Source organism: Pistacia vera, unplaced genomic scaffold (assembly GCF_008641045.1).
Source record: "Pistacia vera cultivar Batoury unplaced genomic scaffold, PisVer_v2 Contig1108, whole genome shotgun sequence".
Classification (NCBI taxonomy): Eukaryota; Viridiplantae; Streptophyta; class Magnoliopsida; order Sapindales; family Anacardiaceae; genus Pistacia; species Pistacia vera.
Window position 1 is genome coordinate 166275 of NW_022195147.1, and position 12747 is coordinate 179021.

The following is a 12747-nucleotide window of genomic DNA, read 5'->3' on the forward strand; positions in this document are numbered from 1 at the left end:
AAGGATAGACAAGTGATTTGCCCTTAATAAAAAGGAATAATTTCTCTCCACTAAACTCTAGTAATATATAGGAGGAAAAAGGACGTATTCATACCGTCTATAATCATTCTTTCTATAAGAAGTAGTAATAATTTACTCTTGGGATGTATTTGGTTTAGAAAATGTTATATTATTGAAGAATGTTGTATTACTGGAAAGATAGATTACTAAAGAATCTTTAGAGAAATATGTTTGGTGGATTAGAATAAATTGATGGGTATGTTATAATAATATATTTGGTTGAAAGGATAAATAAGTGGGTATGTTATGTAGATTACTAAATTACTCTCATTTTTAAATAATAATATAATATTATTTTTCTTATTATTTTTTAAAATATTTTTTTAACCCCCCTATATTTGAAATTTTACTAAAACACCCCAACCATATACAACTTTAATTTGTAGCAAAATCACCCCAAGCCACCGCCGACAGCCACCACCGCCCCCGGAAGCCGCTGTAATGGTGCACGACCAGCCGGATCTGGTTGGTCGTACGCCGATCAAGCCTAATCCGGCCAGATCTGGCCGTGAATATGACCGTTTCACGGCTAGATTTGGCCGTTAATATGGCCATTTCACGGCCAAAGATGTGGCCGTGAAACGGTCAAAGACATTACCTTTTCACGACCAGATCTATGGCGTTTCACGGCCACATCTTTGGCCATGAAACGGCCAGATCTAGTCGTTTCTAGCCATGGATCACAAATCCATGGCTGGAAATGTCCTTATCGGCATACGAATGGCAAGATCCTGCCGGTCTTGTGCTGATATGACAACTTTCACCGGTGGCCACCGGCGGTCTTGGATGATTAGGGGTATTTTATTAACTTTTAAACTTTTTTGTGGCGGGGATGTTTTAGCTAAATTCTCAAATGTAGGGGGTCTGGGTAATTGTTATTTGGTAGACATATGAGGGCAAATATGTCCGAAATGATAAAATATTAAGGACAAAATAGGGTCAAAATTAAGATTATCTCTGTAATCTTATATTAACACCCCTTGGGAAGGTAATCTGATTACCCCCAATATTACCAATAGTAAACACCATTTGCAATAAAAGATTACGTAATATTTTATTACTTAACAACCAAACGAGGGAATCTTGAAAATTAAACAGAGATTACAGGATTAATCTTATATCACCCTGAACCAAACTCTACCTTGAAATTTAAAACTATAATTACTAAACTTTAGCATTAGAGGGTCAATCAATTGACAAACACCTCAACTCTACTACCCTTGAGTTTGTGGTTGTTTGTTCTATAAGTTATCACTTCAAATATATTTGGTAAAAATATTTAAAAAAAAAAAAACCGATAATGAAATAATTTATTTTTTAACAAGATTTCAAAATTAGGTGTTTTTAGTTTTTAGAATTCAAAAACTGCTTTTTCAAGAGTTAATTATAAAAATACACCCAGTTAAACTTAAGCTCAATCTTTTTATATAATTGTTGTGTGTGATTTTTCCATCAACCTCGGAGAACTGCGAGGTTATAGCTCACCCAGAATCAGTTCGACTCAATCGATTATCCGACCTAACATAAGTTCGTCGAGATGTAGCTCGACCTAGCACAAGCTAGTCGCAAGCAATCCTTACAGTTGTTCAACCAGCTCATGGATAACCTCAGATCCCGGATATCTCGGAAGGGATTAGATTTGCAGCAATCTTGACGCAATCTCAACGCTCAATCGTGAGAATATCAGAGTTGCATTTCAATCTTAATTGTAATCATTTTATTTTTGCTCTTTCTTTTATACTAATAAGTATATGTAATGTTATAAATTCATAACTAATTAAGTAATTATGTAATCATTTAACTATGTAATACTATAATTAAGTAAGTGATTATAATATATAATGTAATATAATAATATTATAATTTAATTGAGTAATTATTTAACTATAATGTAATGTTTAATTAATGTTTATAATGAAATGTTTATAAGGTAATGTTATAATTAATTAAATTTCTTATCATTTAATTAAGTATTGTGCTAATGTTTATGTAGCAAATTAGTAATTACTAATGTTTAAAACATAATATCATAACTCATAATCAATTAAGTAATTATTTAATTATGTAATGTTATAATTAATTATATAATCATACTATAATGTAATGTTATAGTGAATTAACTATTAAATAATCATACTATAAATTTTTAATGTAATATTATAATTAATTAAATTTTTAATCATTTAATTAAGTTTGTACTAATGTTTATAATAAAATGTTATAATTGATTAAGTAATTATACTATAAATCTATAACGTAATGCTATAATTAATTAAATTTCTAATTATAAGTCAATTAATTAACTATTTAATTATGTTATAACTTAAAAGTCAATTAATTAAGTAGTAATCAATTAATGTAATGCTATAATTAATTATACTATAAATCAATTAAGTAATGTTATAAAATTATAATTAATTAAGTAATCATTTAACTATAATGTAATGTTATAATTGATTAAGTATGATATTTAACTAGTAATTAAATTTATTAATGTTTATCAATTTATCATATATAATTAATTAATTACTAATTTATTATAGATATACTTAGAACTTGATAATTGAAGTAAATAACTAAATATATTATTACTCAATCAAATATACTATTTTATTCAAAAATAATTCTTTTAATAACATTAAAAATGTAAAACACTTTTAATTGGATCATAATTCCAATTATTCACTTAATTGATCAAAACTTTAATATTAATGTATTATAATATATTAAAGCTTTTAATATGGTGTAATTTATATGTAATAAGTATAATTGTATTCGTATATTTATTTAATTAGGTTATTCTAAAAATTTAACTTTTTCTATTCTCGCACCTGTGAAATGCTAAGCAGACTTAGACATCACACGTGATATGTGAATATTCAGTTAAATAAAGAGTGACAGATAATGTTTAAAGTGGTTCGGATGGTGAAAAGTGAATCCTACGTCCACTGCTATTGTATTAATAAGAGGGTAGAGGTCAAGTCGCGTTCTGTGAGCTAAGCTATCTTTTAGAGAGAATACAAAAGAGAGAGAGAGAGAGAGAGAGAGAGAGAGAGAGAGAGAGAGAGAGAGAGCTAATTTAGAGTAAAATTAGTCAATCCCACAAACGGAAGGGAAGACCCCAATTTATAATGGGGTAAACCAAGGTAATGATTACTAAACTGTAAATGCGTGGGTACCGTGCAAATCCTTCTCTACGTCCCATTGCTCACCTGCCCGAATGATTTCCTCGACTTATGCAGGGTTTGGACATGGGGACGATTTCCAACCATCTACTAACCTGACACTCACCCACTACACTAACAAAGGCGTGCCACTTACATCATTATGAGACGTGGCTGTGTCTGAATGGTCACAGAACCTTTCCAAGTTTTGCCACCTCATGCTGACAAGGCTCCACGTCAGCCCTGCCTTTTTAGACATAACAGAAGTACCCCAGTTTTTAAGGTTTGAGGATTGAACCTTGAGAACTTCACAATTATGCATTGATTTGACATGACCCGAATGATGCCTGGCCGAACCGACCTGGCTACAAGGAGGTCGCGATACACATTCTTATGAGTGACTTGAGATGGTCTTCTTCCGCAAAGTCGGCGACCTGGGTTAAACCCTACTAAGTGTTGTACCAATGTGCCTCATACCTCGACCTAGGTATGCGACATGATAGAACATGGTGCATTTCTATTGATAAAGGATCACCTCATTTCGTATTCGTCATGCGACGAAGAGTGTTCTATTCTAACGACCTCTTCAGGTGTAATCCGTTGCACCAGATAGTTAACCCATTAATAAAGCGACCTTTATCCTGACAAACATGTCTTGTGCATAATAAATGCCAGCTATGCGCATTAAATGCAAGCCATACTGAAACGACATTCCCTATTAGGGCATTAAATGCGGATGAGAACGCATTTAATGTGGAGGAGGGACTCGAGCCGTCGCTCGTTCATTTCAATAAAGGGAAGCGACGATTGAATTTTTTTAAGTGTGGCAGTTACTCTTTCTCCCCGATTGATGACATGTGGTCGTAATCAATGGCGAGAGATGTATTCTGCCCAAATGTCGCCTGGCTTTCAGAAAACCAGTCGTCACTTCTTCCACTGTAAAACCCCAGGCTCGCCTTAAGCAATGTCACAACACTCACTCTTTTAGAAAAAGCAAGAAGCTCTCACAAGACCAGATTTTCCATCCTCCAAGTTGGTGCATGTTTTACGTTCGTAGTAGGAAGTTGAATCCCCATATCCAAGAGGTAAAGAAGATCCTTCCATTACTTTCTTTTTTCTGCTTTGTAGATAACCAGGGGATAATGGTGGGTGTTTATGGGCGGTTGAATGGAGAATGAGTTTTCTTTTAGGGCATCAATCTTTGGGGGTGGTCCCTAAGGATTTTTAGGGTTTTTTCTAAGGTTTAAGGAAGGCACATTGTGGTTTTCTGTTCTTCTACGTCATCATACGAAACTTTGTACGAAGACTGAGTAATCCCTACGTGTCGCTCTTTTTTATACGGTAGAAGAGATGGACCCTTCAGCGACCAGAACAGACCAGGGGACGAGCTCGCCTGTGTAGGACACCCCAGCGGGTCCCTTGTAAGAAATTATGTCGGTAGATACCCGAGAGGAAATACAAAAGGTAGTAGACCAATACGCACTTAGCGTAGATGTCTACTAGTACAGGTCGCATTCAGCTTGGAATCCGCTAGAGGGAATGGTTGAGATCTCCGAGATTATATTCAAATGTGGAGCACTGATTCCCTTCCATCCCTTTATAAGGTCGATCCTTGATCACTTCAGGGTCGCGCCTTTATAGTTGACACCTAACGTGTATATGATAGTTCTGGCTATGTATATCGCGTATGACGAGAACGGTCTCGATGAGTTGATTGCGCTAGAGCTCGCTTGCTCGTAGTATTTGAAAAAGAGCAAGGACAATGAATCTTATTACCTCTCGAAGCAATCCATGATCGAGGGAGGCATCTTCAATTACCCTTGTAATGTCAGGGCATATGAGACGAAGTTTTTCTTTTTCAATTACGATGACATTTGCCATTTTAGGGAGTCGAGTAGGTCTTCCGTTCTTTTACTTGGTGAATTTTTCTATTCTTTAAATCTTTGCTAACGAACTCTTCTGTTTCTTCGCAGTGAACAAGACGACCAGGTTGACGGCTCTTGCTGACTTTAATTGAATAACAACATTTGGTCACCTGCTTGATCAGAGTCACAACGCGAAACTGCTCGTGACGATCGCTAACTTGAGGAAGTACGATTTTTTTAACTCCAAAGCGACCTTGAAACCCGTTCTTCATAAGTGTCCGCAGCCTTAGCCAATCTTTATTATTTGCGTGCAGTGAACTCTTTTACTAATGATACTTGCATGTAGCGACCATGCCACCCAAAGTGCCCAGGTCGTTGAGAGTTAGGGGGTTCTCCTTTCCTCGGATCGGTGCTAAGGGACCAGTCAAGGCGGGCCCTAATTGTGCCGGTAGGGGTGCCAACTCCCACCGAACAGTCAGCGAATGCTCTATAGCCTGCAGTTGCTCATCCTAAGCAGAAGATTATGGCCCAAAAATCCAAGAAGAGGAAGCAGCTGCAGGTTGAGGAATCAGAGTCCGAGCCGGAGGGCTGGGGCATGTAGCTTAGGAAGTCATAGCCTTACCAAGCCTTTCGCTTGGGAGGGGCCTCTAGGCGTATGACCGACATTACACTTGCCCTTGAGGGTTCGCGCAGGGGTCAAGGGGAGACCATGGCTCATGGGAGGAGAGTGGGTAAAGAGACGATGGGTGAGATGCCACCTGCTGCGGGAGTTGGCATGCTTGTGTTGGACTCTATAGGGCAATTCTCGGAGCACTTGCAACCGGTGATGTTCACCCTCCTAGAGTGTCAGCTCGCCGAGGCCTTTGAACAGTTCTTGGCTTCCAAACTTGTGGACCTGATGACCATTGCATTCCAGCTACAAAGCTAGGTAAGAAGGTTCGTCCTCATCGAGGACTTTCTTATGTTTTCCTTGTTTTTTCAATGAAATGGAATTTAACCCCTTGTTTCCTTTGCTATGCAGTCTTTGTTCGATATGCACTTGGCCCAACAGAAGACCCAATTAGAAGCTACTGGGGGGCTCGTCGAGCTGAAAGAAAAGAACGCGCAGCTGAAACGGGACTTAGAAGCTGTGCAGAAGGAGATAAATATGTCCATCGTTCAGGGGAACCAGTATATGTCGGAGAGGAATGATGCGCTCCGCAGGGTGGTTGTCCAGAAGGCCGAGCTAGAGAAGAGGGGAGAGAATGTCAAAGAGCTCTAAAGGACAGTGGCCAGGCTTACCAAAGAGGCTGGCGAGAAAGAGCTAAGGTTGGCGAGAAAGAGCTAGAGCTTCGAGCGAACTCCGAGCAGAAGAAGAAAGAGCGAGGTTGTGAGAAACCACTGAGAAGCAGAGGTGGGCACTTGAGGGGGAACTCGAATTGTCCCAAGGGCACATCACTTCGTTAACCGAAGAGATGAAGCGACAAGAACAGGAAATTGAGAGGAGAGCCGCTGATTGGTCAATTCAGTCCATTTATGCCCTACGACTAAAGAATCCGAACATGGACCTCACTGATCTCCTAAATGACTACCAAAGGATCCTCGCTTCCATGGCGCAGGCTGACGACGAGGAAGAAGGTCAAGGGCCTTATCCGGAAGACGATCATCCAGAGGAGTATGTCTCGGAGGAACTGGCAGCTGACCAGGTGATCGGCGACCAACCTGGAGACGCTAGGGTCGCACCTTCAGGGCCTGGGAACAAAGACTAGTGATTGTTTCTGCTTTTCTTTTTTACAACCGTGCATGTGCTCGCACATTTGTATTTGCTCTTACTTTTAATAAATAAAAAGATTATTTCTTAAATCATTTGTGAACACTTATAATTTTTTGTGCCTCACAAACATTACACATGTGGACGTAAGGTCGTTTTCTAACTGTTTGTGATAGCACTTGTAAATTTTGTACTACACAAATATTACATATGCAAACAAAAATGTAAACAAATGCGAGGAACAATATTACATAAGAGTGATCTTATTTACAAAGCCTAAAAGAGAAGTCTTTACAAGGGAATTAAAGAGCAAGTTCAGAATTACTGATAATAAGGGCGAAAATATTCAGCATTCCAAGCTTGCTGTACTTTGGAACCATTGAGCCTTTTTAGGTGATAAGTCCCCGGTCGTATCACCTTAGCGATGCAGTGTGGGCCATCCCAGTTTGGCCCCAATACTTCCGCACTTGATTCCCTTATACCGAGTAGAACTTCTTTAAAAACCAGGTCGTCGACTTGGAAATCTCTTCTCTTGACTTTAGAGTCGAAGAATCTTTTTGTACGTTGTTGGTAGGCTGCTATCCTTAGTTGAGCCTTGCCGCGATGTTCTTCAACTAAGTCCAGACTTACACGTATAAGCGTTTCATTGTCTATTTCATTGAACAGGTCTCTCCAAAGTGAACTAGTCCCTACTTCCACTGGAATCATTACCTCACAGCCATACGCTAGTGAGAAGGGTGTTTCAGAAGTAGAGGTTATCAAAGTTATCCTGTATGCCTATAGGACTTCTGCGAGGTTGTCAACCCAATTACCCTTGGCAGCGCCAAGCTTGGCTTTTAGAGTATGCTTGATGGTTTTGTTTACAGCTTCAACCTGACCATTGGCTTGCGATCTTGCAACTGAGACGAATTTTTTATGTATCCCCAACTCATCGCAAAACTGCTTGAATTCCTCGTTGTCGAACTGTTTCCCATTATCAGAGATTAGGGTATAAGGAATTTCATAGCGGCACACTATATTTTTGAAAACGAAGTCCTTAAGCTTCTTGGTAGTGATCGCGGCCAATGGTTCAATTTCCGCCCATATGGTGAAGTAATCCACCCCGACCACTGCATACTTGACCCTTTCCTTTCCAACTGGCATCGGTCCAATAAGATCAATCCCCCACATGGAGAATGGCCACCAGGGGCTGGTCATGGTTGTCAGCTAGTAGGAAGGAGCTCGCGGTATGTTCGCGAACCGTTGGCATTTGTCACACTTTTTCAAAAAATTGAAGGTGCCTTCTTGAAGCAGGGGCCAGTAGTACCCTTGACGAACAACTTTGTTAGCGAGGGATCGTGCGATGGTGTGATTACCGCAGATCCCTTCATGTATCTCTCTCATGATATAGTCTACTTACTCATCGATCACACATCGAAAGAGATAGGCACTAAACCCTCGTTTGTACAACTGATCCCCTATGAGTGTGTAACGAGCAGCTCTGGTTTGCAGGGTTCTTGCCTCAGTCTTGTTGTTGGGCAAGATCCCATCTCAAAGATACTGAATAATCGGGGTCATCCAGGAAACTGACTCGGTCATGACCATGGCCTGTTCGGGCGAGCTGATACTTGGGATCTCTATGTACTGAACAAGAATACTTTCTGGCACATCCGAGTCTAGTGACAAGGCTATTCTTGCCAAGGCATTCGCGATAGAATTACTGTCTCTAAGAATCTATGTGATCATGAAGTGCTTAAAAGACTCGAGTGCGGCCTTAGCTTTCTTCAGATAACTGATCATGTTTTCTTCCTTGGCTTGATACTCCCCCGAAATCTGATTGACAACTAGCATAGAATCGCTGTGAATACTAATCATAGTTGACCCTATTTCTCTTGCCAACTGTAGTCCAGCAAGCAGTGCTTCGTATTCGGTCTCGTTGTTCATGGCTTTGAATCCGAACCAAATGATATCGTGGATACGAGTCCCTTCGAGACTAAGGAGGAGAAGGCTTGCCCTAGCCCTCCTCCTGTTCGAGGAACCATCTACATAGAGGCTCCACGTCTATAGATTTCAGATAGTTTCTTGGGTAACTTCGCTGGCATGTTGCTCGGATTCCTGAGTCGATTGGTATGTAAACTCCGAGATGAAATCAGCAACAACTTGCCGCTTAATGGTTGCTTTCAGTCTATACTGTAAATCAAACTGACTTAGTTTCATTGTCCACTTGAGCAACTTACCTGAACTTCTGGTTTCTGAATGACTTGCTTGAGCGGATAGTTGGTCAATACGTGGATTGTGTGAGCGTGAAAATAAGGTCGTAACTTCCTAGAGGCGATCACTAGGGCATAAGCTAATCACTTCATCTCTGGATATCGCATCTCGGCGTTCAGCAGTCGCCTACTTGTGTAATATACCGGCCATTGAACTTTGTCTTCTTTTCGAATTAAGGCTACACTGACCGCATGCTGAGAGATGAACAGATACAGAAGAAGAATCTCCCAAGGGAAAGGCTTGGACAGGAGATGTGACTTTCCGAGGTGCTCTTTAATGCTCTGGAAAGCTTGTTCGCAATCTGAAGTCCATTCGAACTTTTTGTTGGCCCTAAGTATATTGAAAAATGGCAAGCAACGATTTATTGCCCTTGATATGAAGCGACTAAGAGCCGTTATTCTCTCATTGAGACTCTGAACCTGTTTTTGATTGATCGGGCTTCTCATATCAAGGAGAACTTGAATCTTTTCAGGGTTGATTTCTATTCCCCTCTGGTTAACCATATATCCCAGGAATTTTCCCGAGGATACTCCGAACGAACACTTGAGAGGATTGAGCTTCATTCTGTACCTTCGGACTATACCAACATCTCAGCGAGATGTGCTATGTGATATGAAGCGACATACGATTTGACCAGCATGTCATCAACATAGACTTCCATTGATTTTTCGATTTGCTTGGAAAACATTCGGTTAACCACTCGTTGATAAGTCACCTCAGCGTTCTTTAGGCTGAAGGACATAACCTTATAGCAACACAACCCTCGATCTGTAACAAAGGATGTATGTTCTTCATCCGGCACGTACAGCAGAATCTGATTATATTCCCAGTAGGAATCCATAAAACTTAGCAGCTCGTGCCTAGAGGTGGCATCAACGAGCTAGTCGATCCTCGGCAAGGGAAAGTTGTCCTTCGGAAAGGCTTTGTTAAGGTCAATGAAGTCAACACAGGTCCGTTATTTGCCGTTAGGCTTCTTTACTAAGACCAGATTAAGAACCCAGCTCGGGTAAAGTGCCTCTCGGATGGATCAATTTAAAAGAAGCTTATCAACCTCAACTTTCAAGGCAGCATATCGCTCAGGGTCCATTGCTCTTCTCTTCTAGTGAACCGGCCTGACCACACTATCAATATTTAAGGCATGGCATGTAATATTCGGGTTGATCCCGACCATGTCGGCATGAGTCCATGCGAATACATCAACATTTTCCCTAAGAAAGCTTGTCAGGTCGTTGGTGAGCTGAGGGTTAAGATTACTTCTTATTCTCAACACTCGGCTTGGCTCGTTTTGATCAACCGATACCTTAGATAGGTCTTCGACCGACCCACTGCTAGGGCATTCCTGGATGCGAAGATCCATGTTATCCTCAATTGGGCCAGGCTGTGGCTCGATTCTGTTGATCGCCAGTGCCTGCTCAGGGATACCGATTGAAGTTCCTTGTCCCTTGCACGTCATCTGTACTGCCCTCATATAGCAGTCACGAGATGCGTGTTGAGATCAACTTACTTCCCCTATCCCCGTCGGGATGAGGAACTTCATCTTCAGATGGTAGATTAAAGTGACCGCTTTGAAGCTTCGTAGTAGAGGTCGTCCCAAGATGCTATTGAAAGCAGATAGATAGTCCACTACTAAGAACTCCGTCATTTTGGTCATCTCGTTGGTCTCTCCCAACGTGACTTGGAGCGAGATCATCCCTTTGGAAATCAAATGATCCTCGATGAAACTGTACAGAGGGATAGGGGCAGGCTTCAAATCTGCCTTGTCCAGTTTCATCTTTTCGAAGGCTCGCTGGAACAAGATGTTCACGACGCTTCCATTGTCCACCAACATTCTGTGGACCTCGCACCGACCTATTTCAAGCGCGATGATGACAGCATCCTCGTGGGGATGATGCAATCGCACCGCGTCCTTCTCGGAGAAGGTGATTTCCTCCTCCCTGTAGACCTTGGCGGGTCACGGTGTCATGTTCATCAAGCTTATGGGGTCATGACGGGTTGCACGAGCATACCTTTCCTAGGCACCTCGAGAATTCCCTGTGAGGTGTGGCCCTCCAAAGATGATCCCCATATAGTAAAGACCTTTGTGACCACGATGCTTCTTTCTTGGTTCTTCTTGACTTTTCTCCTGAACAGGAGCAAAGTCATCAACATACTCTTTGAAGTGTTCATGCTTAATGAGGTCCTCAATTGCTTGCTTAAGGGCCCAACACTCATCGGTGTGGTGCCCATTATCCCGATGATAGCAACAATGTTTTTTTTTTTTTGTTTCTAGCTGAAGGGGGATTTTTCATGGGCTCAGGCTCTTCGAGCAAACCGGCCTTCTCCGATTTATCCAAAGGAGTGTATTGACTCTTGTCGCGATCGTGACGAGGAATTGGGGCATAAGATTTCTTGGGCTCGTATCGCTGTTTCTTTCCTTTTCACTGATCGTCATTAACCCATTTGCGGTCAACCTTCCTGTTCTCCCCCGGGTTGGGAGCACTGTCCACAGGAACGGGGTCGTGGCGGTTGAAAGCTGCCACGAAATTTCAATGCGAAGGTACTTTTCAGTAAGGTTGTAGAAGCGAGTGAGGGAAACATCATCCTCAGATTGCAGCTTCTTCCACAAGTCTGTCTACAGGCGAACTCCCGTAATGATGAGAGTCTGAACGGACTCTTCGGGAGTATGAGCCACTTTGTGGAGCTTCCTATGGAACCTGTCTATATAAGATTGGAGGGATTCATCCCTCTCTTGTCGTATATTGCTTAAGTAGCTTAGCGGCATTGAGAACTTTCTGTTCGCCTAGAAGTGCCTTAGAAATGTCGAGCTCATTTGAGGCCATGAGCTGACTGATCCTGTCAGGAGCGACCTAAACTATCGCTTGGCACAGGCAGTTAAGGTTACTACCAAGCAACGACATTTTGCCAAGTCAAAGACTTGGTGGAGTTCTATGAGGTCGTTGAACTCGTACAGATGATCTTGTGAATCAAAGTTCCCATCGAATGCTTGTATGTCGAGCATTTTGAATCTCGATGGTAGAGGGGCAGCTAACACTGCCAGGGAAAAGGGAGACGCCTCTGGGATCTTCCTCTGCTCGTTCTGCTGACCTTTGAGTTGATTCAAAGCTCGCTGTAGCTCCCTAGTCTGAGGCAGTGGTTCTATTTGGGGATCAATTTCTGCAACGTGGGTTTGACCCTCACGGTTGTGGTTAAGGAGAGACTGCAAATCAGACTTTTTCTCACCCCAGCCAGAAGCTCTGGCCAATCTCGACACACGCTGGCTGGAGTCGTGTGATGGCATCGAGTGATTCGAGGGATCTTCCTGACCTCCGCGGTGGTACGAACCAACCCACAAATAATGGGAATCCCTTGCGTGATGATGATTGAAGCCGTCATTTTGGCGATATTGGGAATCTCCCCACCTTGCACTTTTGTGGGAATACTCGCGCGATGTGGCGAGGGACGACTCATGCTGCGACATGTCATTAAGTTGCAATGCCACGAGTATTCTGCCCAGGACGCAATCGGTGTTCGCTGGTCCTTCGGAGCCCTTTGGTCCATTGAGCGCCACTTGTTTTCCCTTTCTCTGACGCACTATAGTGCGCACGGTATGAGCTTTTGCCCTTCTCTGCGTCGTCTTTGGCGGTGGCACTGCCTCGTTGGATTCGGGTGGCACAACCCT